Below are 22,578 nucleotides of genomic sequence, written 5' to 3'. Positions count from 1 at the left end.
CGAAGCATGGTACATTGGGGAGACCGTGCAGACGCTACGACAACGGATGAATGAACATCGCTCGACAATCACCAGACAAGACTGTTCCCTTGCTGTTGGCGAACACTTCAGTGGTCACGGGCATTCAGCCTCTGACCTTCGGGTAAGCATTCTCCAAGGCGGCCTTCACGACACACGACAGCGCAGAGTCGCTGAACAGAGACTGATAGCCAAGTTCCGCACACATGAGGACGTTCTCAACAGGGATCTTGGGTTCATGTCGCACTATCTGTAACCCCCGTGACTTGCCTGGGTTTGCAAAACCTCACTTACTGTACTGTCTGGAGACAATACACATCTCTTTAACCTGTGATCAGTGCTCCTTCCACTCACATTGTCAGCCACTTCAGGTCTTGAACAGCAGGTTAGGTGTAAAGATTCGCATTCTAATCAGTAATCTCTAAACTGTCTGTGCTTTATATGCTCTGTCTGAGGCCAGAACTCTCCATTCACCTGACGAAGGGGCTAACCCCAAAAGCTTGTGAGTCTATTATCAAATAAATCGGTTGGACTAAAACCTGGTGTTGTCAGACTTCTTACTCAGTCAAAGAAGACAGAGGGTAGCAGTGGAAGGATGTGTTACTGAATGGAGGGCTGTGACAAGTGGTGTTCCTCAGGGATCAGTGCTGGGATCTTTGCTGTTTGTAATATATATAAATGATTTGGAGGAAAATGTAACTGGTTTGCGGATGACATAAAGGTTGGTGGATTTGCGGATAGTGATGAGGACTGTTAGAGGATATAGCAGGATATAGATCAGTTGGAGACTTGGGCGGAGAGATGGCAGATGGAGTTTAATCTGGACAAATGTGAGGTAATGCATTTTGGAAGGTCTAATACAGATAGGAAATATATAGTAAATGGCAGAACCTTAAGAGTATTGACATGCAAAGGATCTGGGTGTACAGGTACAATTGTCACCGAAAGTGACAATGCAGGTGGAGAAGGTAGTCAAGAAGGCATAAGGCATGCTTGCCTTCATCGGCTGGGGCACTGAGTTTAAAAATTGACAAGTCATGTTGCAGCTTTATAGAACCTTAGTGAGGCCGCACTTGGAATATAGTGTTCAATTCTGGTCACCACATACCAGAAAGATGTGGAGGATTTGGAGAGGGTACAGAAAAGATTTATCAGGATGTTGCCTGGTATGGAGGGCATTAGCTATGAGGAGAGGTTGGAGAAATTTGATTTGTTCTCACTGGAGTGACGGAGGTTGAGGAGGGACCTGATAGAAGTCTACAAGATTATGAGAGGCATGGACAGAGTGGATAGTCAGAAGCTTTTTCCCAGGATGGAAGGGTCAATTACTAGGGGGCACAGGTTTAAGGTGCGAGGGGCAAGGTTTAAAGGAGGTGTACAAGGCAGATTTTTTACACAGAGGGTGGTGGGTGCCTGGAACTCGTTGTCGGGGGAGGGAGTGGAAGCGAATACTGTAGTTACTTTTAAGGGGCATCTTGACAAATATATGGATGGGATGGGAATAGACGGATCTGGTCCCCCGAAGAGTAGGGCGTTTGAGTTTAGTTCTTTGACTTCATGGGACGTTGTCACCAACTGGAGATGGAGGGACCTGTTCCAATGGGATAGGCTCCACATGCTGGGACCAGAGTCATGGTGAATCATGTAACTTGGGCTGTAGATAGGACCTTAAACTAAAGAATAGAGAGTTCAATTGCATGGAAAATTAATTCGAGGAGATGGTAAGAGTGCAGATTAGTAATGAGGCTAATGGTTACCAAAATGTAAAAAGGACGGAACGGAAGATGTGAATGTCATATTACATTAATCTGGAATGAAAAGTCTAATGATGTCCATTAGTGTGTCTTTAAGAATGTTGTGTGCAGTTATGAACAGCTTTGGTATTTTCCATTATTGCCGAGCTCTCTGTTAGAAGTTCTTTTATTGCTGCTTCAGTGGTTTAAATGGGATTTTGGTTACTTTTACTCTGGAATTTTTTATAACCTGAAATCTTGGAGAGCGAGGGATTGACAGGTCAGGTGACAGGAGTTCTTTCACATTTGGGCTGCTGGCTGAGGTTTTAGTTTAGACGGGTTTGGACATCAGACTGAAAAGCATGTTTCTGCTTTTCTCTCTCCCTTGTATTGTGAATTCTGCTGAGTAGCTGGAAACAAGACTTTCTGCCTTCCTGGAGTGAATACCAAACTGGGTGGGAGGGTGAACTGTGACGAGGATGCAGAGATCCTTCAGAATGATCTGGACAGGTTGGGAGAGTGGGCTAATCAATGGCAGATGCAGTATAATTTGGATAAATGTGAGGTTATTCACTTTGGATGCAAAAACATGAGTCGGATAGATTCACTGAAAGAACAAAACACTGACTGAATTCTCTCACACCATGATTCCCACATTGACGGATTTCACTGCAGGAAATGTGGAGCAAACTGTCCATCCCAGAGCTACTAGAGTCATAGAGGTTTACAGCATGGAAACAGGCCTTTGGCCCAACTTGTCAATGCTGCCCTTTTTTTTTAAACTCCTAAGCTAATCCCAATTGTCCACATTTGACCCATATCCCTCTATACCCATCTTACCCATGGAACTATCTAAATACTTTTTAAAAGACAAAATTGTACCCACCTCTACTACTACCCCGGCAGCTTGTTCCAGACACTCACCATCCTGTGTGTGAAAAAATTGCCCGTCTGGACACTTTTGTATCTCTCCCCTCTCACCTTAAACCTATACCCTCTAGTTTTAGACTCCTGTACCTTTGGGAAAAGATATTGACTATCTATCTTGTCTACGTCCCTCATTATTTTATAGACTTCTATAAAGTCCCACCTCAACCTGCTACACCCCAGAGAAAAAAGTCCCAGTCTATTCATCCTCTCCTTATAACTCAATCCATCAAGTCCTGGTAGCATCCTAGTAAATCTTTTCTACACTCTTTCTAGTTTAATAATATCCTTTCTACAATAGGGTGATCAGAGTTGCACACACAATTCCAAGTGTGGCCTTACCAATGTCTTGTACAACTTCAACAAGACGTCCCAACTCCTGTCTTCAATATTCTGACCAATGAAACCAAGCATGCCGAATGCCTTCTTTACCACTCTGTCCAACTGTCACTCCACTTTCAAGGAGCTATGAACCTGTACCCCTAGATCTCTTTGTTCTGTAACTCTCCCCAACGCCCTACCATTAACTGAGTAAGTCCTGCCCTGGTTCAATCTACCAAAATGCATCATCTCGCATTTATCTAAATTAAACTCCATCTGCCATTCGTCAGCCCACTGGCCCAGTTGATCAAGATCCCGTTGCAATTGGAGATAACTTTCTTCACTGTCCACTATGCCACCAATCTTGTTGTCATCTGCAAACTTACTAACCATGTCTCCTATATTCTCATCCAAATCATTAATATAAATGACAAATAACATAAGAACATAAGAAAGAGGAGCAGGAATAGGCCATTTAGCCCCTCGAGCCCACCCCGCCATTCAATAAGATCATGGCTGATCTGAAGTGATCAGTTCCACTTACCTGCCTGCTCCCCATAACCCTTAATTCCCCTATCTATCAGAAATCTATCTACTCGTGATTTAAACATATTCAACGAGGTAGCTTCCACCATTTCAATGGGCAGAGAATTCCAGAGATTCACTACCCTCTGAGAGAAGAAGTTCCTCCTCAACTCTGTTCTAAATTAACCCATCCCCCACCTTATTTTGAGGCTGTGCCCTCTAATTCTTGTTTCCTTTCTAAGTGTAAAGAATCACTCTACCTCGACCCTATCTAGCCCCTTCATTATTCAATGTTACGACGCAGTTTAAAAAAGGTAGCAGGCAAAAGGCGGGGAATTATAGGCCGGTTAGTTTAACGTCTGTAGTTGGAAAAATGCTTGAATCTGTCATCAAAGAAGAAATAGCGAGGCACCTGGAAAGGAATGGTTTGATAGAGCAGACGCAGCACGGATTAGTTAAGGGGAAGTCGTGTTTGACGAATTGATCGGATTTCTATGAGGATGTGACTAGTGCGATAGACAGAGGGGAACCGGTGGATGTGGTGTTTCTCAATTTTCAAAAGGCATTTGATAAGGTGCCTCACAAAAGGTTGCTTCAGAAGGTTAGGGTGCATGGAGTTGGGGGCAAGGTGTTAGCGTGGATAGAGGATTGGTTGTCTAATAGGAGGCAGAGAGTTGGTATCAATGGGTGCTATTCTGATTGATGATTGGTGACTAGTGGAGTGCCGCAGGGATCGGTGCTGAGCCCTCAGCTATTTACCATTTATATAGACAATCTGGAGGAGGGGGCTGAGTGTAGGGTGATGAAATTTGCTGATGACACAAAGATGAGTGGAAAAGCAAATTGCGCGGAGGGTGTGGAAAGTCTGCAGAGGGATCTGGATAGGCTGAGCGAGTGGGCGAGGACCTGGCAGATGGAGTACAATGTTAGCAAGTGTGAGGTTATCCACTTTGGCAGAAATAATAGTAGGAGGGATTACTATTTAAAGGGTGAAAAGCTGCAGCATGCTACGGTGCAGAGGGACCTGGGGGCCCTTGAGCATGAGTTGTAAAAACCCAGTCTGCAGGTGCAGCAGGTGATCAAGAAGGCGAATGGTATGCTGGCCTTTATAGCGAGGGGGATAGAATGTAAAAGCAGGGAGGTCTTGCTGCAACTGTACAGGGCACTGGTGAGGCCACAGCTGGAGTACTGTGTGCAGTTTTGGTCGCTGCACTTGCGCAAGGATATTTTGGCCTTGGAGGGAGTGCAGAGGAGGTTCACCAGGCTGATACCAGAGATGAGGGGGTTGGACTATGAAGAGAGACTAAATAGACTGGGTCTGTACTCGTTGGAGTTTGAAGGATGAGGGGGGATCTTATAGAGACGTATAAGATAATGAAAGGGATGGATAGGGTAGAGGAAGAGAGATTCTTACCACTTAGAAAGGACAGCAGGACTAGAGGGCACAGCCTCAAGATAAGGGGGGCACAGTTTAGATCGGAGTTGAGGAGGAACTTCTTCACTCAAAGGGTGGTGAATCTCTGGAATTCTCTGCCTGTTGAAGTGGTGGAGGCTACCTCGCTAAATATATTTAAGTCACGGGTAGATAGATTTCTCACAGACAAGGGGATTAAGGGTTATGGGGAGACAGCGAGAAAGTGGAACTGATCCACTTCAGATCAGCCATGATTTTATTGAATGGCGGGGCAGGCTCGAAGGGCTAGATGGCCTACTCCTGCTCCTATTTCTTATGTTCTTATGTTCATTATCTTATATGTCTCTATAAGATCACCGTTCAGCCTTCTAAACTCCATTGAGTACAGGCCCAATCTACTCAATCTCTCCTTATAAGCTAACCCCTTCATCTCCGGTATCAACCTGGTGAACCTTCTCTGTACTCCCCCCAAGGCCAATATATCCTTTCGCAAATAAGGGGACCAAAACTGCACACAGTACTCCAGCTGCAGCCTCACCAGTGCCCTGTACAGTTGCAGCAAGACCTCCCTGCTTTTATATTCTATCCCCCTCGCTATAAAGGCCAGCATTCCATTCGCCTTCTTGATCACCTGCTGCACCTGCAGACTGGGTTTTTTGCGATTCGTGCACAAGGACCCCCAGGTCCCTCTGCACAGTAGCATGTTGTAATTTTTCACCATTTAAATAATAGTCCATTTTACTATTATTTCTTCCAAAGTGGATAAACTCACATTTGCCAATGTTATATTCTTTCTGCCAGATCTTCGCCCACTCACTCGGCGTTGTGAGTGGGCCTAACAGTGGGTCCCGCACTGATCCCTGAGGCACACCGCTGGTCACAGGCCTCCAGTTTGACACCCTCTGTCAAGAAGCCAGAGGGTGGTTGTAGAGGGTTGTTTTTCAAACTGGAGGCCTGTGACCAGCGGTGTCAAGAAGCCAGTTTTGTATCCATTTAGATACCTCCCCCTGGATCCCTTGAGATTTAACTTTATGCAACAGCCTACCATGCGGTACCTTGTCAAAGGCCTTGCTAAAGTCCATGCAGACAACATCAACTGCACTGCCCTCATCTACCTTCTTGGTTACCCCTTCAAAAAACTCAGTTAAATTTGTGAGACATGATTTTCCACTCACAAATGCTGACTGTCCCTAATCAATCCTTGCATCTCTAAATGCCTGTAGATCCTTTTTCTCAAAATACCTTCCAACAATGTACCCACCACAGATATGAAGTTCAGTGGCCTGTAGTTCCCAGGCTTTTCCCTGCAGCCCTTTTTAAACAAAGGCACAACATTTGCCACTCTCCAAATGTTGTACCTCACCGTGACTATCGATGATTCATAAGAACATAAGAAATAGGAGCAGGAGTAGGCCAACTAGCCCTTCGAGCCTGCCCCGCCATTCAATAAGGTCATGGCTGATCTGTCGTGGCTCAGTTCCACATTCCCGCCCTCTCCCCATAACCCTTAATCCCCTCTCTCATCAAAAACCCATCAACCCGCGTCTTAAAAATATTTAGCGAGGCAGCCTCCACCACTTCAACGGGCAGAGAATTCCAGAGATTCACCACCCTTTGAGTGAAGAAGTTCCTCCTCAACTCCATTCTAAACTGCCCCACCTTTACCTTGAGGCTATGCCCCCTAGTCCTACTATCCTTTCTGAGCGGGAAGAGTCTCTCCACCTCTATCCTATCCATCCCATTCATCATCTTATACGTCTCAATGAAATCTCCCCTCATTCTTCTAAACTCTAACGAGTACAAGCCTAATCTATTCAGCCTCTCCTCATAGCTCAACCCCCTCAACTCTGGCATCAGCCTAGTAAACCTCCTCTGCACTCCCTCCAAGGCTAAAATATCCTTGCGTAAGTACGGCGCCCAAAACTGCACACAGTACTCCAGCTGCGGCCTCACCAATGCCCTATACAGCCGCAGCAAGACCTCCCTACTTTTATATTCAATCCCCCTCGCGATGAAGGCCAGCATCCCATTCGCCTTCCTGACCACCTGCTGCACCTGCAAGCTGGGTTTTTGAGACTCATGCACAAGGACCCCAAGGTCCCTCTGCACCGTCGCCTGCTGCAGTTTTTCTCCACGTAAGTAATAATCCTTCCTACCATTATTCCTACCAAAGTGGACCACCTCGCACTTGCCAACATTAAATTCCATTTGCCATTTCCTGGCCCATTCGCCCAGCCTATCTAGATCCTTCTGCAGACTCTCCCCACCCTCCGCACAATTTGCCTTTCCACCAATTTTGGTGTCATCAGCAAATTTCGACACGCTACACTCGGTTCCCTCCTCCAGATCATCTATATAAATGGTAAATAGCTGAGGCCCCAGCACCGACCCCTGGGGCACTCCACTAGTCACCATCCGCCAATCGGAATAGCACCCATTGACCCCCACTCTCTGCCTCCTATTTGACAACCAGTCCTCTATCCACGCTAACACCCTACCCCAAACTCCATGCCCCCTGACCTTCTGTAATAACCTCTTGTGAGGTACCTTGTCAAACGCCTTCTGAAAATCCAGAAAGACCACATCTACCGGCTCTCCTCTATCCACCGCCCTAGACACATCCTCATAGAACTCCAGTAAATTTGTCAGATTCAAATATCTCGGCTAGAGAACACGCAATTTCCTCCCTAGTCTCCCACAATGTCCTGGGATACACTTCATCAGGTCCTGGGGATTTATCTACCTTGATGCACTTTAAGACTTCCAGCACCTCCTTCTCTGTAATATGTACACTCCTCAAGACATCACTATTTATTTCCCCAAGTTCCCTAACATCCATGCTTTTCTCAACAGTAAATACTGATGAGAAATATTCATTTAGGATCTCACCCATCTCTTGTGAACCCGCACATAGATTACCTTGTTGATTTGTTAGAGGCCCTACTCTCTCCCTTGTTACTCTTTTGCCCTTTATGTATTTGGAGAAACTCTTCTCGTTTGCCGTATCTGCCAAAATAATTCTGTGTCCCCTTTTTGTCCTCCGGATTTCTCTCTTAACTCTACTCCTACACCCCCTATACTCTTCAAGAGATTCACTTGATCCCAGCTGCCTTTGCATGTCATGTGCCTCTTTGTTCTTCTCAATATCCTTAGAACATAGAACATAGAACACTACAGCACAAACAGGCCCTTCGGCCCACGAGTTGCGCCGATCACATCAACACCTACCAATCTATAGACCTATCTATGACCCCCAATCTCATTAAACCCCATATACTCATCCAGAAGTCTTTTAAAAGACCCCAGCGAGTGCGCCTCCACCACCACTGACGGCAGCCGATTCCATTCACTCACCACCCTCTGAGTGAAAAACTTACCCCTAACATCCTTCTCAAGGACCTCAACATCCTGAGACATCCAGGATTCCCTACCTCTACCAGCCTTGTCCTTCACTCTAAGAGGAATGTGTTTATCCTGAACCCTGGTTAACACACTTTTGAAAGCCTCCCACTTACCAGATGTCCCTTTGCCTTCCCACAGACTCCCCCAATTAACTTTTGAAAGTTCCTGCTGCTACCATCAAAATTAGCCTTATCCCAATTTAGAATTTTAACTTTTGGGACAGACCTATCATTTTCCATAGCAATCTTAAACCTAATAGAATTATGGTCACTGGTCCCAAAGTGATCCCTCACTAACACTTCTATCACCTGCCCTTCCTTATTTCCCAAGAGGAGGTCAAGTTTTACCCTCTCTCGAGTCAGGCCATCCACATACTGAATGAGAAATTCCTCCTGAATACACTCAACAAATTTCTCTCTATCCAACCCTCTAATCCAGTGGCTGTCCCAGTCAATGTTGAGAAAATTAAAATCTCCGACTATTTTTCTTGGAACTATCTGTAATTTCCTTATATGTTTGCACCTCTCTAAACGTGTTGAAACCTGACTAGAGCTTCAATCGGTGTGAATACTTGGCAATTTTAATTGGTGTATGAGTCATCGTAGCTCACCTCAGCTGTATTTAAGGCAGGGGTTTTTGCAAGCAGACAACCAGTGGGAGAGACAGCTCCCGGAGGAAGACCACATCCTGAGCGAGGGGTAAGCAATGGGGAATTCGATGCTGAGGGGAAAGAGGTATTTTCTGCTTGTTTTCCCTTGCTTTCTACTTTTTAAATCCTAGGTATGGTCTTGTCCTGCTGCAGTAGTAGAGGACACGAAGGAAATAACTGATTGGTAAGTAGTAAGGTAGGGTAGGTATGGAACTGTTTTATCACTTGTAGTCCAAGAGTTCATCTCTATGGTTTATAGTTTGTAATTATATTCAGTAGTAATGAAAAGCAGGAAAGAATGGCTCCAGAGAATTGGATATAATCTGATATCAAACATCTTTCAAAAGTTTAATTTAAAGGGTAAGAAATGATGGGAGAGCTCCAAGCCGTGGTCTGCTCTTCATGCTCCACGTGGAAGGTTGGGAATATTTCTAGTACCCGGGGACCAGAATGTGTGCATGAAGTATCTCCAGCTGCAGCTCCTAGAAGTCTGGATTTTGGAAGTGGAGCGGTGGCTGGGGACACTGTGCAGCATCCACAAGGTGGACAGTATCGTGGATAGCATGTGTAGAGAGGTGCTCACACCGCAAGTTCAAACTCTACAGGCAGGAAGGGAATGGGTGACCACCAGGCAGAGCAAGAGAGCTACGCAGGCGAACCACTATTGGTTCGCCTGCATATGGATCTACTATTTCCAGGGCCACTTCCTTAAGTACTCTGGGATGAAGATTATCAGGATCTGGAGATTTATCCACCTTCAATCCCATCAATTTCCCCAAAACCATTTCTCTACTAATGCTGATTTCCTTTAGCTCCTCACTAAAATGTGTTTCTCTCAGCACTTCTGGCACATTATTCATGTCTTCCTTTGTGAAGACTGAAACAAAATACAAATTTAATTCCTCAGCTATTTCTTTATTCCTCTTTATAAATTCTCCCGTTTCTGACTGTAAGCATTTTAGTTTTTGTCAATCTTTTTCTTTTTGCATATCCACAGAAAGTTTTATAATCAGTTTTTATGTTCCCTGCTAGCTTACTTTCATACTCCATCTTTGTGTTCTTAATCAATCCCTTGCTCCTCCTTTGTTGAATTTTAAACTGCTCCCAATCCTCAGACCTATTGATTTTTCAAGTATGTTGATCTTCATAGCGAGAGGATTTGAGTACAGGGATAGGGATGTTTTGCTACAATTGTATAGGGTGTTGGTGAGGCCACACCTGGAGTATTGTTTGCAGTTTTGGTCTCCTTATCTGAGGAAGGATGTCCTTGCTGTAGAGGAAATACAGTGAAGGTTTACCACGCTGATTCCTGGGATGGCAGGTCTGTCATATGAGGTGAGATATGTCAGTTAGGGTTATATTCACTGGAGTTTAGAAGAGTGAGAGGGAATCTCACAGAAACTTATAAAATTCTAACAGGATTAGACAGAGTAGATTCAGAAAGAATATTCCCAATGATGGGGAGTGCAGAACGTGGGGTCAGATATGAGAACAAGGGGCAAGTCCTTCAGATGTGAGTTGAGAAATTTCTTCATCCAGAGGGTGGTGAATGTGTGGAGTTCATTCCTACAGAATGTAGCTGAGGTCAAACAATTGTCCAATTTCAAGAAATTAGATATAGCTCTTGGGGCTAATGGGATCAAAGGATATGGAGGAATGGGAGAGGGATCAGAATAGTGAATTTGATGATCAGCCATGGTCAAAATGAATGGCACAGCAGGCTCGAAGGGCTGAACAGCCAACTCCTGCTTCCAGTTTCTACACATGAAAATCACAGACTCAGAGCTGCTCCAAAATGATTCCAGCTGCTACTCTAGTTCTGATACATAGATTTCCAGTAGCTACAACTGGAGACACTTCCTGCACAAATGTTCACCCTCGACACTGGAAATGTCTCTGTTTTCCCACATAACACAGGATGAGTATTCCACATGGCCAAGCTGCATGGAATTCTCCCCTTACTACTTTCAAGTTTGAAAATATTATAACACTAAGGATTTTTTTCATATCCAGGTGCTGACTCTGTAACAGCAGACTTTACCTGTATTCTTAGCTACTATCAAATGGTAGAATAGATACTCACAAGTTTCGAATGACAAATCAGCAGATTCCCAGAAGGGCAAAGATTTTTTTGTTTGTCATTCAAGGCATGTGGGTTTCACTGGCTAGGCCAGAATTTATTGCCCATTGCTTACTGCCCCTGATTAGGCTCCTGATCTGCCTTCTCAAATCACTAAGTCCTTCTGCTGTAAGTACACCCTCAACGCTGTTAGGGAGGGAGTTCCAGTGTCAGCGAGGAACGGACGATATATTTCCAATTCAGAATGGCCCCAGGGGAATGGGGAACCACCATGTGGGGTTGTTCCCAGGTATCTGCTGCTCTTGTCCTTCTAGATGGAAGTAGTCATGGGTTTGGAAAAAGCTGACTAAGGAACCTTGGTGAGTTCCTGCAGTGAATCTTGTAGATGGTACACACGGTTACAACTCTGCCGGAGGTGGAGGGAGTGAATGTTTGTGGATGTGGTGTCAATCAAGCAAGGCTTCTTCAACATTGTTGAAGTCGACTTCATCCAGGCAAGTGGAGAGTATTCCATAAAATTCCTGACTTCTGTCTATTAGATGGTGGTTATGATGTGGAGATGCCGGCGTTGGACTGGGGTAAACACAGTAAGAAGTCGCACACACCAGGTTAAAGTCCAACAAGTTTATTTGGTAGTAAATTCCACTAGTTTTTGGAGCACTGCTCCTTCGTCAGGTGAGTGGGAATACTGTTCACAAACAAGGCAAATAAAGAGACAAACTCAATTTGCAAATAATGATTGGAATCACATCATAAAAGTGCAGACAATATGAGTGGAAAGTGGGTTAAGCACAGGTTAAAGAGTTGTGTATTGTCTCCAGACAGGACAGTTAGTGAGATGTTGCAAACCCAGGCAAGTTGTGAGGATTACAGATAGTGTGACATGAACCCAAGGTCCCGATTGAGGCCATTCCCATGTGTGAGAAACTTGGCCATTCATTTTAATCATGGCTAATCATCAAATTCAATTTCCTGAGCCCACCTTCCTCCCATATCCAGTAAAGGTAATGTCATTAAATATCTCCTGTTGGAAATGGCCATTGGCTGGTTTTTGTGTGACGTGAATGCTAATTCTTTATAAAGGACATTAGTGAATCAGATGTGTTCTTACAACAATTGATGACAGTTCCATGATTCCAAATATTTGAAATGAATCAAATTTAAATTCCACCAGCTGCCATGATGGGATTTGAACCCATGGATCCAGAGCATTAGCCTGGGACTCTAGATTACTAAACCACTGACATTACCAGTGCACCACCTCCTATATGTACCCAATCTACCTTGAAGGTGTCATAGAGTCATAGAGCATAGGAACAGGCCCTTTGGCCCAACTTGTCCATGCTGCCTTTTTTAAAATCCCCTCAGCTAGTCCCAGTTGCCCACATGTGGCCCATATCCCTCTATACCCATCATACCCATGTACCCAAACTATCTCTTCTTTTGACGACAGCCCATTGTTCAGCTCCCGTTTGTCCTGCCAACTTTATTGGGCCCAGATCCATTCTTACCCACCAAAGTTGGCTTTCCCTCAGTTAATTATTCTTACTCTGGATTGTTCAATTATCCTTTTCGACCATTATCCAAAACTTTATGATACAATGATCACAGTTCCTAAATGTTCTCTCACTGACACTTGATCCACTTGGCTCACCTCATTCCCAAGAACCAGGTCTAGGAGTGCCTTCTGTCTCATTGGACTGGAGCCACACTGCGGCAGAATATTCTTCTGAACACATTCTAACATTTGCCTCTCTGTTTTTGACACTACCATTAGCCCAGTCGATGTTCAAGCAATTATATTATAGCTACCCTATAATTGTTTCTGGAATTTCCTTGAAGATTGTAAATTGGATTAGACACTGGCTCAATGGAAGAAGCCAGAGAGTGGTTGTGGAGGATTGATTCTCTGAGTGGAGGCCTGTGATTAGTGGAGTGCTGCAGGGGTCAGTGCTGGATCCATTGTTGTTTGTCATCTATATCAATGATCTGGATGATAATGTGGTAAATTGGATCAGCAAATTTGCTGATGATACAAAAATTGGAGGTGTAGTGGACAGTGAGGAAGGTTTTCAAAGCTTGCAGAGGGATTTGGACCAGCTAGAAAAATGGGCTGAAAAATGGCAAATGGAATTTAACGCAGACAAGTGCGAGGTACAAAGAACAAAGAACAAAGAACAACACAGCACAGGAAGCAGGCCCTTCGGTCCAACAAGCCCGCGCCGCTATTTTAACATTGTGAGTGCCCTCTTCTACCTATAACCTTTGCCTACGCCTATTGGACTCTACAATAAAGGGACTCCAGATTGAGGGATGCCTACTTTAGGGGCAATAAGATCATGAGAACATAAGAAATAGGAGCAGGAGTAGACCATCTAGCCCTTCAAGCCTGCCCTGCCATTCAATAAGATCATGGCTGATCTGAAGTGGGTCAGTTCCACTTTCCCGCCCTCTCCCCATAACCCTTAATTCCCTTGTCTGCCAAAAATCAATCTACCCGTGACTTAAATATATTTAGCAAGGTAGCCTCCACCACTTCAACGGGCAGAGAATTCCAGAGATTCACCACCCTATGAGTGAAGAAGTTCCTCCTCAACTCTGTTCTAAACTGTACCCCCCCTTATCTTGAGACTGTGCCCTCTAGTCCTGCTGTCCTTTCTGAGCGGGAAGAATCTCTCTACCTCTACCCTATCCATCCCCTTCATTATCTTATACGTCTCTATAAGATCCCCCCTCATCCTTCTAAACCCCAACGAGTACAGGCTCAGTCTATTTAGTCTCTCTTCATAGTCCAACCCCCTCATCTCTGGTATCAGCCTGGTGAACCTCCTCTGCACTCCCTCCAAGGCCAAAATATCCTTGCGCAAGTGCGGCGACCAAAACTGCACACAGTACTCCAGCTGTGGCCTAACCAGTGCCCTGTACAGTTGCAGCAAGACCTCCCTGCTTTTATATTCTATCCCCCTCGCTATAAAGGCCAGCATCCCATTCGCCTTCTTGATCACCTGCTGCACCTGGGTTTTTGTGACTCATGCACAAGGACCCCCAGGTCCCTCTGCACCGTAGCATGCTGCAGCTTTTCGCCTTTTAAATAGTAATCCCTCCTACTATTATTTCTGCCAAAGTGGATAACCTCACACTTGCTAACATTGTACTCCATCTGCCAGGTCCTCGCCCAATCGCTCAGCCTATCCAGATCCCTCTGCAGACTTTCCACACCCTCTGCGCAATTTGCTTTTCCACTCATCTTTGTGTCATCAGCAAATTTCGTCACCCTACACTCAGCCCCCTCCTCCAGATCATCTATATAAATGGTAAATAGCTGAGGCCCCAGCACCGATCCCGGCGGCACTCCACTAGTTACCAACCGCCAATCAGAATAGCACCCATTGACACCCGCTCTCTGCCTCCTATAAGAACATAAGAACATAAGAAATAGGAGCAGGAGTAGGCCATCTAGCCCCTCGAGCCTGCCCCACCATTCAATAAGATCATGGCTGATCTGTCGTGTCTCAGTTCCACATTCCCGCCCTCTCCCCATAACCTTTAATCCCCTCTCTTATCAAAAACCCATCAACCCGCTTCTTAAAAATATTTAGCGAGGCAGCCTCCACCACTTCAACGGGCAAAGAATTCCAGATATTCACCACCCTTTGAGTGAAGAAGTTCCTCCTCAACTCCGTTCTACACTGCCCCCCCTTTATCTTGAGGCTGTGCCCTCTAGTCCTACTGTCCCTTCTGAGCGGGAAGAGCCTCTCCACCTCTATCCTATCCATCCCATTCATCATCTTATACGTCTCAATGAGATCTCCCCTCATTCTACTAAATTCTAACGAGTACAAGCCTAGTTTATTCAGCCTCTCCTCATAGTTCAACCCCCTCAACTCCGGTATCAGCCTAGTAAACCTCCTCTGCACTCCTTCCAAGGCCAAAATATCCCTGCGTAAGTACGGCAACCAAAACTGCACACAGTACTCCAGCTGCGGCCTCACCAATGCCCTATACAGCTGCAGCAAGACCTCCCTACTTTTATATTCAATCCCCCTCACTATGAAGGCCAGCATCCCATTCGCCTTCCTGACCACCTGCTGCACCTGCAGGCTGGGTTTTTGCGACGCATGCACAAGGACCCCGAGGTCCCTCTGCACCGTCGCATGCTGCAGTTTTTCGCCATGTAAGTAATAGTCCTTCCTACCATTATTCCTACCAAAGTGGACAACCTCACATCTGCCAACATTAAATTCCATTTGCCAGTTCCTGGCTCACTCGCCCAGCCTATCTAGATCCTTCTGCAGACTCTCCACACCCTCCGCACAATTTGCCGTTCCACCAATCTTGGTGTCATCAGCAAATTTCGACACCATACACTCGGTTCCCTCCTCCAGATCATCTATATAAATGGTAAATAGCTGAGACCCCAGCACTGACCCCTGGGGCACTCCACTAGTCACCAACCGCCAATCCGAATAGCACCCATTGACCCCCACTCTCTGCCTCCAATTTGACAGCCAATCCCCTATCCACGCTAACACCCTACCCCCAACTCCATGCCCCCTGACCTTCTGTAATAACCTCTTGGGCGGCACCTTATCAAACACCTTCTGAAAATCCAGAAACACCACATCCACCGGCTCTCCTCTATCCACCGCCCTAGACACATCCTCATAGAACTCCAATAAATTCGTCAGACACGACTTCCCCTTAATGAAACCGTGCTGCGTCTGCTCTATCAAACAATTCTCCTCAAGATGCCTTGCTATTTCCTCCTTGATCACAGATTCTAACATTTTACCTACAACAGACGTTAAACTAACCGGCCTATAATTCCCCGCCTTTTGCCTGCCACCTTTCTCAAACAACAGTGTAACATTAGCCGTTTTCCAATCTTCCGGCACTTCCCTGGAATCCAGCGAGGTTTGGAAAATAATCACCAAGGCTTCCGCTATCACCTCTGCCATTTCTTTCAGAACACCACATCCACCAGTTCCTCTCTGTCTACTGCACTAGTCACATCCTCATAGAAATCCAATAAATTCGTCAAACACGACTTCCCCTTAACGAATCTGTGCTGCGTCTGCTCTATCAAACCATTCTTTTCTAGGTGCCTCGTTATTTCTTTTTTGGTGACAGATTCAAGCATTTTTCCAACAACAGACGTTAAACTAACCGGCCTATAATTCCCTGCCTTTTGCCTGCTACCCTTTTTAAACAGCGGCGTAACATTAGCCGTTTTCCAAACTTCCGGCACTTCTGCAGAATCCAGCGAGGTTTGGTAAATAATCACTAAGGCATCCACTATCACCTCTGCCATTTCCTTCAGAACTCTGGGATGCATTCCATCCGGTCCTGGGGACTTGTCCACCTTCAGTGCCGTTAGTCTATCAAGCACTACCTCTCTAGTGACAGTAATCGCATTCAGGCCCTCAACTCCTACCATCCTTCTATCTTTAATATCAGGCAAACTATTCGCGTCCTCCTCCGTGAAGACCGAAGCAAAAAACTTATTTAAGGCCTCCGCCATTTCCTCATCCCCCACCACTAAATCCCCCCTCTCATCCTCTAAGGGTCCAACATTCACTCTAGCCAGCCTCCTCTTCTTTATATATTTGTAAAAACTTTTACTGTCCTTTTTTATATTTAGTGCTAGTTTAGCTTCATAGTCTATCCTTCCTTTCTTTATCAACTTCTTAGTCAATCTTTGTTGATTTTTAAACCTCTCCCACTATTTTTAGCCACTCTGAACGCATCAGCTTTTAATTTAATGCTCTCCTTTATTTCCTTTGGTAACCATGGCTGGTTATCCCTTCTCCTACGTTCCTTCTTCACCATTGGAATATATTTCTGCTGAGCACCAAGAAAGATCTCCTTAAAGATCCTCCACTGTTCCTCAGCTGTCCTACCTCCCAATCTGCTCCCCCAATCTACATTCGCCAATTCCTCTCTCATCCTATCGTACTGCCCTCTGTTCAAACAGATCAGACACTGACTTAGATATTTAAAACTGTAAGCAAGTTATGGAGTTTAGTTAACAGAAACTGCCTGGCAGTGACAGTTATCTCTCAATAACCCGGAAGTGTTTGCCTGAATAGCTGTCAGTGACTGAAGCAGGTGTTCAGTTAGCAGTTGGAACTTGGGTGTGGTCTCTAGAGTATAGATAGGTTTTGTTTTCACAGAATGGGAGCACCGAGCCACACAATGAGGATCGTGTGAAATGAGGACTCAGTGCTAAGTTAAGAACTTGGTGCAGGTGGAAATATACTGCGGATTGGAATTTGGTGCAGAGGGGAAATCATAGAAACCCTACAGAACAGGAGGCCATTCTGCCCATCAGATCTGCACCAACCACCATCTTACTCAGGCCCTACTCCTGTGACCCTACATATTTACACTGCTATTCCCATTGACTGAGATGGGGAAAACTAACCTGGCTGAAGAAAGAGCTGTTTCTTTTTATATCCTTTTTTAGACTCTAGTAGCAGTTAGATATTCTTTTTGATTTACACTAGAACTCTGTAACTTTCATTAATTCAGCTGTGTAAATTCATAATTAATTGATTTCTTAATTAATTAGATCTGATCTATTGGTTGTGTGATCTCTTAGCTCTAACCATCATAGAACATAGAACATAGAAAACTACAGCACAAACAGGCCCTTCGGCCCACAAGTTGCGTTGATCATATCCCTACCTACCAGGCCTATCTAGAACCCTCAATCCTATTAAATCCCATGTACTCATCCAGAAGTCTCTTAGAAGACCCCAACGAGTTCGCCTCTACCATCACCGACGGCAGCCGATTCCACTCACCCACCACCCTCTGAGTGAAAAACTTACCCCTAACATCTCCTCTGTACTTGCTTCCCAGCACCTTAAACCTGTGTCCTCTCATAGCAACTGTTTTAGCCCTGGGAAATAGCCTCTGAGAATCCACCCTATCTATACCTCTCAATATCTTATAAACCTCTATCAGGTCACCTCTCATCCTTCGTCTCTCCAGGGAGAAGAGACCGAGTTCCCTCAACCTATCCTCATAAGGCATGCCTCCCAGTCCAGGCAACATCCTTGTAAATCTCCTCTGCACCCTCTCAATAGCTTCCACATCCTTCCTGTAGTGAGGCGACCAGAACTGCGCACAGTACTCCAAGTGGGGTCTGACAAGGGTCTTATAAAGTTGCAGCATTACCTCCCGACTCCTAAACTCAATCCCTCGATTAGTGAAGGCCAGTACACCATACGCCTTCTTGACCACATCCTCCACCTGCGAGGCCGATTTAAGAGTCCTATGGACCCGGACCCCAAGGTCCTTCTGATCCTCTACACTGCTAAGACTCCTACCCTTGATATTGTATTCCTTCATCCCATTGGACCTGCCAAAATGGATCACTACACATTTATCCAGGTTGACTTGCTGTTCACGCTGTTTGGTATGCAAGTAGCCCTGTGGCTTCACCAGGTTAATACATCATTTTTCGGTATGCCTGGTGCTGCTCCTGACATGCCCTCCTGCACTCTCCATTGAACCAGGAGTGATCCCCTGGCTTGATGGTAATGGCTGAGTGGGGGATATACCAAGCCCTGAGGTTGCAGATTGTGCTGGAGTACAATTCCACTGCTCCTGATGGTCCATAGTACCTCATGGATGCCCGGTCTGGAGTTGCTCGATCGGTTCGAAGTCTGTCCCATTTAGCAGTGATAGTGTCACACAACACTAGGCTGATAGAAAAGGTGAAGGCTCATGGGATACAAGGCCAGGTATGTAGATGGGTGGAGAACTGGCTTGGGAGGAGGAGACAGCGAGTAGTAGTGGAAGGCTCCTTTTCCAATTGGAGGTCTGTCACCAGTGGTGTGCTGCAGGGCTCGGTACTAGGACCTCTTCTATTTGTGGTATATATTGATGACTTGGAAGAGGGGGTAGGTGGTGTGATCAGCAAATTTGCTGATGACACTAAGATGGTTGGATTGGCGGGTACTGAGGAGCAGTGCCTGGCAATGCAACAGGACATAGACAGGCTGGTAGATTGGGCAGATAGATGGCAAATGGAATTTAATCCGGAGAAATGCGAGGTGATGCACTTTGGCCGGAATAATGTGGAGGGGAGTTATACGGTAAAAGGTAGAACTATCCGGAGTATAGATACGCAGAGAGACCTGGGGGTGCAAGTGCACAAGTCCCTGAAGGTGTCGGCGCAGGTGCAGAATGTGATGAGGAAAGCGTATGGTATGTTAGCCTTCATAGGAAGAGGTATAGAATATAAGAGTAGGAGTCTGATGTTGCAGTTGTATAGAACGTTGGTTAGGCCTCACTTGGAGTACTGCGTCCAGTTCTGGTCGCCGTACTACCGGAAGGATGTAGAGATCCTGGAGAGAGTGCAGAGGAGATTTACCAGGATGCTGCCTGGTATGGAAGGGCTGTCTTACGAGGAAAGATTGAATGAACTTGGGCTGTTTTCCCTTGAGAGACGTCGGCTGAGGGGGGATCTAATAGAGGTTTATAAGATTATGAAGGGGATAGATAGAGTAAATGGTGGTAAGCTTTTTCCGCTATTAGAAATAGATAGGACGAGGGGTCACGGGCTTAGGGTGAGGGGGGCTAGGTATAAGACAAATATTAGAGGGCAGTTTTTCACGCAAAGGGTAGTGGGGGTGTGGAATGCACTGCCGAGTAAGGTGGTGGAAGCAGGCACGCTCGGGTTGTTTAAGAGTCACTTAGACAGCCACATGAGCGGGCTACATATAGGGGGATATAGTAGGCCTTACTAAACATTGTAGGCTTGGGAATACATTTTGCCTCAGGGATGTTAGTCTTTGCCTGTTTAATAATGAATTTTTTTGTCTCCACAGGCATTTAAGTCCAGCAAGGGGCATGCATGCGACAGGTTGTAGTGGGCTGCTCTTGGACGTTGCTTCGGGAGTTGCCTATTGCTTCATGTCGTTAGTGTGCTTAAACTGGACCATCTCAAGGGCAACATGACAGCTCAGAGACTATCTCTGTTACTGTGCGGACACATGGATTTGGGCCTGTGTCTGTGGGAGTTTGCACGTTCTCCCCGTGGTTGCGTGGGTTTCTTCCGGGTGCTCCGGTTTCCTCCCACATCCCCAAAGATGTGCTTTTAGGCTGATTGATTGGGTACTAAATTGTCCCTAAATTGGACCTCCCTGATCCTCGCACATTAGGCGTAGACTAAAATCATGAATAGGTCACTGAGACAGTGGGACGGCGGCGCGGGCTCGTTGGGCCGAAGGGCCTGTTTCCCATGCTGTGGTGTTCTTTGTTCTTTGTTCTTTAACACGACGGAGGTTATTCTCAATGTGAAGGCAGGACTTCATCTCCCCATGGCCTGTGCAGTGGTAACTCTAACTGATACTGTCATGGACAGATGCATCTGCAGCCTGCAGATTGGTAAGGATGAAGTGAGGATGTTATTCCCTCTTGTTGGTTCCTTCACCAGCTGCTGTAGACCCAGTCTGGCAGTTATATCATTTAGGACCCAGCCAGCTCCATCAGTACTGCTGCTGCTGAGCCACTCTTGGTGATGGACATTGAAATCCCCCACCCAGAGTACATTCTGCATCCTTGCCACCCTCAGTGCTTCCTCTAAGTGGTGTTCAACATGGAGGAGGACTGATTCATCAGCCAAAGGAGGGCGGTCCATGGTAACCTGTAAGAGGTTTCCTTGCCCATGTTTAACATGAAGCCACGGGACTTCATGGGGTCTGGAGTCAATGTTAGGGACTCTCAGGGTAACTCCCTCCTGACTGCATACCATTGTACTGCCACCTTTGCTGGGTCTGTCCTGCCAGTGGGACAAGACATATCCAGGGATGGTAATGGTGGTGACTGGGGTGTTATCTGTAAGCTGTGTCAGGCTGTTGTTTGACTAGTCTGTGAGACAGCTCTCCTAATTTTGGCACGAGCCCCCAGGTGTTAGTAAGGAGGACTTTGCAGGGTTGACAGGCCTGTTTGTTTTGCCGTTGTCTTTTCTGGTGCCTCGGTCGGTGCCATGGTCTGTCCGGTTTCATTTCTTTGCTGAGACTTTGTAGCGATAATTACAACTGAGTGTCTCGCTAGACCATTTCAGAGGGTGGTTGAGAGTCGCCCACATTGCTGTGGCTCTGGAGTCACATGTAGGGCAGACCAGGTAAGGATGGCAGATTTATTTCTCAAAGATATGAGTGAATCATATAGGTTTTTCTGACAATTGACAATGGTTTTGTGGTCATCACAAAATTCTTAATTCCAGATATTTCAATTGAATTCAAATTCCACCAACTGCTGTGGCAGGATTCAAACCTGAGTCCCCAGAACATTAGCTATACAAGTCTCCCATGTGGGAAAAGGCTTTGCTGAAATCCATATCAACTCCATCAACTGCACCACCTTCGTCTACACGCCTGGTCACCTCCTAAAAAGTTCAATCAAATTTAGGCATGACCTCTCTCTGAAGCCATGCTGACTATCCCTGAACAAGTGGAGATAGATGCCTTCCTTCAGAAGCTTTGCTAATAATTTCCCTCCGACTGACGTGAGACTCACTGGTCTATAATTCCCTGATTTATCTCTACAATTCTTCTTAAATAGAGCAGCCACATTAGCCGGTGGGGGGGTGGGCACGGTGGCACAGTGGTTAGCGCGACTGCCTCACAGCACCGGGGACGTGGATTCAATTCCTGGCTTGGGTCACTGTCTGTGTGGAGTTTGCACATACTCTCCATGTCTGTGTGGGTTTCCTCCAGGTGCTCCAGTTTCCTCCCATAGTCTGAAAGACATACTGGTTAGATGGATTGGCCAAACAGGTTCTGGAGTGTGGCAACTAGCGGAATTTCACAGTAGTTCTGTGTAACACAGTGACTCTGTCTATACTTCCCGCTGCCTTAGCAAAGCAGCCAGAATAATTAAGGATCCCACGCATCCCAGACATTCTCTCTTCCACCTTCTTCTGTTGTGGGCAAAGTTTTGGAAAGAATTATAAGGGATAGGATTTATAATCATCTAGAGAGAAATAAATTGATTAGGGATAGTCAACACAGTTTTGTGAAGGGTAGGTTGTGCCTCACAAACCTTATCGAGTTCTTTGAGAAGGTGACAAAAGAGGTGGATAAGGGTAAGGCAGTTGACGTGGTGTATATGGAATTTAGCAAAGCGTTTGATAAGGTTCCCCATGGTAGGCTACAGCAGAAAATGCAGATGCATGGGATTGAGGGTGATTTAGCAGTTTGGATCAGGAATTGGCTAGAGGGTGGTGGTTGATGGGAAATATTCAACCTGGAGTTCAGTTACAAGTGGTGTACCTCAGGGATCTGTTTTGGGGCCACTGCTGTTTGTCATTTTTATAAATGACCTAGATGAGGGTGTAGAAGGATGGATTAGTAAATTTGCTGACGACACCAAAGTCAGAGGAGTTGTAGACAGTGAGGATGGATGTTACAGTTTGTAGAGGGACATAGATAAGCTGCAGAGCTGGGCCGAGAGGTGGCAGATGGAGTTTAATACGGAAAAGTGTGAGGTGATT

General features: G+C 45.8%; 1 protein-coding gene across 1 annotated transcript in view; it reads left to right on the top strand.

Annotated features, from left to right (window-relative positions):
• Positions 1 to 8,932: 8,932 nt before the first annotated feature.
• Positions 8,933 to 22,578, top strand: part of LOC145359570 (protein rapunzel-like) — a 29,796-nt gene continuing 16,150 nt past the window's right edge. The window contains exon 1 of the mRNA XM_080214247.1: positions 8,933 to 9,038. The gene's annotated coding sequence lies outside the window, so the exon portion shown is untranslated. The remainder of the gene's footprint in view (positions 9,039 to 22,578) is intronic.

The sequence above is a fragment of the Carcharhinus amblyrhynchos genome, chromosome 2 (genome assembly GCF_965287045.1).
Source record: "Carcharhinus amblyrhynchos chromosome 2, sCarAmb.v2.hapA, whole genome shotgun sequence".
NCBI lineage: Eukaryota > Metazoa > Chordata > Chondrichthyes > Carcharhiniformes > Carcharhinidae > Carcharhinus > Carcharhinus amblyrhynchos.
The sequence above is the reverse complement of the archived record's forward strand: the minus strand, read 5'-3'. Positions and strand labels throughout refer to the sequence as shown.